Source organism: Triticum aestivum, chromosome 3B (genome assembly GCF_018294505.1).
Source record: "Triticum aestivum cultivar Chinese Spring chromosome 3B, IWGSC CS RefSeq v2.1, whole genome shotgun sequence".
Classification (NCBI taxonomy): domain Eukaryota; kingdom Viridiplantae; phylum Streptophyta; class Magnoliopsida; order Poales; family Poaceae; genus Triticum; species Triticum aestivum.
The window spans coordinates 823,607,084-823,613,286 of record NC_057801.1 but is presented as its reverse complement, the minus strand read 5'-3'; the positions used below and the strand labels follow the sequence as shown (position 1 = coordinate 823,613,286).

The 6,203-nt window shown below is 43.9% G+C and overlaps 1 pseudogene; it reads right to left on the bottom strand.

The window, feature by feature from the left end:
• Positions 1 to 3,030: 3,030 nt before the first annotated feature.
• LOC123068032 (3-oxo-Delta(4,5)-steroid 5-beta-reductase-like) lies at positions 3,031 to 4,149 on the bottom strand (annotated as a pseudogene).
• Between the last annotated feature and the right edge of the window lie 2,054 nt (positions 4,150 to 6,203).

Genomic DNA, 6,203 nt, shown 5'->3' with positions numbered 1-6,203 from the left:
GCTGAATAATTACTGAATATTCTTTGTTCGACATTATTTTTATAAGAATATTTCATTTCATTTTACTTCATTTATTTTGTAACCTGTAGTTAAATCACGCAAAAGCTGTCAACACATGAACAATGTATTTTTAAGGGTTGGTTGCATTTGATCTGAATGTGTTTTCTAGAGTCATGTTTTGCAAGGTAAATATTTATTTAACTGTCGGGTAAGTTGCTGGTGAGGTGTTCACATCTGTATCTTGGCCATGTAGGTGCTGGATCAGAACTGAGATCTATGCATGCAAAATCCAGCAGAATGATGTTGTCACAAGAAAGAATGCTGTGTAGGCTTCCTGGCTTACTCATATTTTAGCGCTCTATTGTTTTTCAATTTGGTAAATTTCATGAAAATCATTTATCAGGAGGAAGTGGTACTAGAGGTGTTGGCTCACTACTGATCTTTTTCCTATAATTTACAGTGTAATTATTTTGTTAAACTTATCTAGCTTTTCCTATTGCAGCACAAAAAGTAACAGGGAGGCAATTGCTTTAGCGAATTTTGGCATGACATTCTGTTATAGCTCAGTTGCTTTTGTTTCATGTAATTGGTGCTTTTATTGGAATATGAAAAAATATCCTTTCAGTTGCCTGTCTAATGCGAGCTCTATTCAAGATGTATCGATGGCATATGTGTATACTAACTTTTCTTCCAATGCCTGTATTTTTCTCCATGAATTACTTATTTGTTTAAAGGTGATTTTTAGGTCATGTTCCTTAAACACTACTGGGACTGCTGAAAACTGTAGAGTGATGAAGACTATATTGTGTTACCGAATAATTAAACTATGAAGCATGTATGGTTTCCGCATTTTTGTCTGAACCTAACACTTGATTGGAAGTCATTTTCTTAGTTTATTTTGTGGAAATTTGGTGGTATCTTACTTATTGGATTGACAACCGTTGCATTTACGGATGAGTTAATTGTAGTTGTTTGTTAACATTTGAAGTAGGAGTATACTTCCTTGCATATCTTATAATATTTTCCGTATTTTCAGGGGAGTGTTTCTAGCATGGCTGTAAGTCCTGTAGGTGTAAAAGGCATATGTTTTATTATGTTTTTCCGTCCATTGTTGGCATGTCCTCAAAGCAAAATCATCTTATTTACAAACCTTAAAGGCGTGTACTGTTGACAAAAATGTTTCAAATAAAATTGAAGGTGCTTATTTAGATTGATTCCATCCTTGCTTTGTTACACATAAATACAAGAAAGCTGGATAGGGGACACTTTGGTTTGTTCCTTTTGGCCCCACTTATAATTATACTACCTTATTTGTTCCCATTGCAATGTACTCATGATGGAATGGATGGCTGGAATTTGTTAGTTTTGTTTAATGGTATATTGCATTGAAGTAAACAATATGCCCTCTCGGGCTTTTTTCGTGGAGTAATGTAATGTGAATAACACTCACGCTAAACTCCACATCAAATGAACTACAGTTCCCGCAGCAACACGTGGGGTATCATCTAGTATTCATAAAACAATAAAGTTACAAAGAATACACGCGGCTATGACAAGAGTGCATGAGAAAATACTATTGTGCTGAAATTTTGGAGAGAACACCCTCATAGAGAGAAAATAACACGGAGATCCCTGGAGGTCCCTTCAAAAGCCAATGACCTCCTACCATCAGAAAACCAGCAACGCTAAAGTGTACACCGGAGATCCATCGGAGTCGGAACACACCATTGTCCGTAGGCTTTCTGAGTCGATTAAGAGGGCCGACGCGAAAGCCTGAACCCGCATCTTTGTGGCACATCGACCTGGGGTTGTCCCCAGATACTAGATTCATTGTCCTAGTGGAACCGCATGGTCGTAAACTTAGACTGCACAGATATTTCCGTTTTGGTCCCGCTAGCAATGCTAGGGAGGCAGTCACTGCTCCCTTTTTTCGATAAAGGGAGAATTTTATTAGCTCAAAATAGAGCATCAAGAGGATACAAATATAATGAGCCCACCCGGCCTCTGCATAGTTAGGATGCATATAGCCAATACCAACGCACGCACACAAAAACACGCCAAGCAAATAGCAAAGTCACATAAGACCAAAGCTATACATAGGCGATGAAAAAAAACATCAACGCAATTAGATCCATAATCAATAAACTACATCAATGACCATATCTACACCAATCATCTTATGACACCACATTGACGACGAGGTTATTCATCAACAACACCTTCAAGAAGGGAGCGACGCTCGATGGCCGCCGTCACCGGATCTAACCACTCAAGGTCAGAATCTAGATTTTCATCCTGAAGGACTAGTCCGAGCATATCGGAGCAATACCTTCAACAAGGTAACGACGTAGAAACATCTCCATTGCCAGGCACAACCAACTCAGGTAACCTAGGCTTTCACCCCGGAGCTCGCGACCTGGTGCTCGAGTAGCACCACCACTGACGTCAATCATGTGGTGTCCACACCACTTTTTCACTATCCCAGCAGCTATATGCGATGTGTGACCTCCGCCACTGCGCAGCCATCCCTCTGTGTCAAGTCATCATCATAGTTTACATGTCACCATCGAAGTCAACCACTGGATCCGGAGGAAGGAATCCTCACGAAGACATTTCGGTGGCCACCATCATTTGCAGTGAGGGCGCCGCCTGGACGAGATAACCCAATCATCGACGGGGTCCAGTAAGCAGCGGCACCTCCGGATCTAGTCGTAGCAGCCACGCCAGCTACGACCGTTGCAACCATGCATCAAAGGGGGCCCGGGCCACCCAAGCTCGAAAATGTTGTACGGAACCATGGTTCAGCCGAACCTATGCTCGACACCGTTGATTTCTAAACACTATTCATGAGGATCCATGCATGGTTGATTAAAAAATACAGTTGACATGCATGTCTAGTCATGAGGATCCATGCATGGTTGATTAAAAAATATAGTTGCCATGCATGTCACGGATCCACATGTAGTAGAATGTTAAATCGTACGGCATAGACCATAGGTTCGGCTGAACCATGGTCCTGAATCACGTCTCTCACCCAAGCTGGAGCCATAGGAGCGCGGAGTCCAACCAATGCGCCACCAAAGCCTGAAGGCCATGGGCGGCCACTGTCGCATCTAGCCGGGGACGACCCATCAGAGCAGGCCGCCGACGCGCATGCAGATGGGTGGTACAGCCCCCGCCTGGCCATGTCGAGGACGATCTAGGGCACTCCATGACCTTGACTGGAGGGGCTAGCCTGCAGCATACACCAGCACTCCCTGGAGCGAGCTCTTGTTCTTGTTCATGCTCCTTGCACTTGTTCATGCTATCCAAATGCTGAACCTCAAAATTTAACACGGCGTCGACAAACCACCAGTTGGTGATCTCCTTGAGCAGTAGTGACAAGCTCATTCTCCTGTACGATCTCCGCCCACACCGCCTCCTTCCGGGCCATGGCGTCGGCAATGATGAACCGGCCGTCCTCTCCCTCGTACCTTGCCCATTCCAACCCGAAATGATCAGCCAGCATCGGCCAGAGCTGCTTCCACTTGAATACATCCCCATTGCTGCAATTGAAAGGCTCGTTCTTTGTGAACGGATCAACGGCAGCCCAAATCTCATGCTCGGCGACGAGGTCCGCGTTGGAGCGTCGGTGAAGCCTTCCCAGGCGACCCTGCTGCCAGGCCATCTAAGCGTGGCGCCCTCCTTGCAGCAGATGGCGGCGTAAACGCATAGGACATGGGCGAGCGCTGGGCAGCCGGGGACGACGACAGAGAGCACGTTGCGCAGCATGGCGGCGTTGGCCTCCCGGTTCTCGGCCTCCGTCGTGTGGCTGGACCACGCGGCGTAGAAGACGTGCGTGATGTCGATGAGGGGCGCGAGGGCCTCGGCGACGGCAGCGGGGTCGGCCAGGTCGACTCGCAGGTGCGTGACGGCGGGGGTGGGCGGAGGGGTCCAGGGAGGGAGCGCGCGACGGGAGACCGCGTACACCTTCCAGGGCCCGCCGGGGGTGTCGTGGCGCGGGAGGATGTCGAGGAACGATGTGCCGACTATGCCCGTGGATCCGACAATGAGGGCGACGCTCTGGAAGGCCGGCTCGGCCGCGGCGGCGGCGCTGTCGTCCTAGCGTCTCCTGGCGGCGCCGACCGCGCCCGCCCACCACCAGCTCATCGCGGGAGCAGGGAGGCGTAGCAGCTGTGACTGTGACTGTGAGTGGAGCTTGTGTGGATCGGCCAGCGGCTGGGGGGAGAAGAAGACTCCGCGTTCTCCCCTCTTGCTGAGAAAGTGAGAATGCAGCAACAAGGAACGAGCGGCAGTTTCCCGACAAAGGAGGACGTCGTTGTGGCCTGATAATGACGTTGGCGAGGAGGCGTGCATCATCTAGAGTCTGCACCGTTGAGCATGACCCGTGGCTGAGCATTATGTAGTCTTCCAAGTAGAGCCCAAGTAGATCTAAGAAATAAAAGTAGAGCCAAAGTAGAGCCTGCTGCCAATTTGACACGGAAAATTTACACATTCGTTTTGTTTTAAGAGCATCTACAACCACAGTTCACAGATTCAGGCCTCTATACGACCGCACACGCGTTCGCGTATGTTCGCCAACAGCCCCCAGACACCCCTCATTAGGCCGCGTCTACAGCCGATCACCCTCATATCAAAACTCGTAAATCCATGCAACCCCATGCTCCTGATCAAATAACATCAAGTGGATAATAGATCGGACATAGTATAGATCACATATCAAGCATGGCAAGTTTAATTCACAACCGAACATAGCATAGATTCCTTCCATATTTTAGGAATATTCCCAAAGCTTTCAGTGATTTTTAAAATTTCTCTATTCTTTACCTACTTTACTCAGTTTTTCTTCTTTTCTTTTGCTTTTTATATACACAAACTTTTTAACTTCATGTACATTATTAAACAAAAAAATCATCATTATTTTTTAAATTCATGAATATTTTTTAATCTGACAAACATTTTTTAATTAATGAACCTTTTTCAAAAATCCACAAACTATTTTAAAACTTGTGAAGTTTTAAAAAAACAGGAGTATTTTTCAAATTCACAAACAATTTTGAAAATTCATGATTTAAGATATTCATATATTTTGTTAAATTCATGGACTTTGCTAAAAAAAATTGTGAATTTTTCAAAAATTCATGAAAACTTTCTTTACATTTTATGATTGTTTGATTTTTTTTCAGTCGGATATGTTTTCTGTTCGCTGAACATATTGAGGCTTGTGAGCAAGTGACGTTAATCCCCCGCGTTCTGTCTAGCATTCACGCGAGAGCTAGCAGCCGGTTCCGTGCATAAAGCGGGAGCTCCTCTACAGCGTCTTCAATGCCTAAATGCTGGCAAACCGGACAGATGCACGCACGGGCAACGACTCAGTAGGTGGCTGGCCCAATTCTCCCAGTCTGCTTGTTCGCCCCGCTTGCTCGATATCCTATTTTCTCTTCTTTTTTTTCTTGCTGATCTGCCCTCTTATAAAAAAACTGGTCTATTCTTCTATTAATTTTTAAAATTTTGGTGTCATAAATAATATCCTTGAATCAAAACAGATATTCATGAATTTGTTTTTTTGGCAAATTCATAAAACAGAACATTCATTGAATTTTAAAAAGTTAAAATTTCAAAATCGTTCCACATTTGAAAAATATTCATGAATTTAAAGAACATTCAATTTTAAAAAAATCAAAAATTAATTTTTTAATGAGTTTTAAAAAATAATCACGGTTTAATAAATTAATAATGTGTATTTTCCCCTCAATTGAAGAAACATTATGAATTTATAAATGTTCACGGATTTGAGAAAAAGTTCATGTATCTAAAAAGGTTCACAGATTTTGTAAAAAAAATCATGTTTTAAATAATGAATACGAGAAAAAACAAAAATACAATTGGAAAAAGGAAAAAGGAAATAAAACCGTAAAGAAGACCACACCAAGAAACAAAAGAAATCACAAAGAGAAACTAGTGGGGAAAACTGGGAGAACCTTGTTTAAAGTTCCAAAACCGGCGAGAAAAACATCCTACATGGGTCCATCGACAGTATCAGGATATGAGCGGTATGTACCAAATGATTTCTATTTGGCGCAAAAAGATTTGCCGAATAGGGGCACTCTTGGGCTAGTGGTCCACTGCTAGGTAAGAAACCACAATCCCAATAAAGAAGAAGGCCCAGGTAACATATATGACTCTCGCAGGAGCTGCCTTCT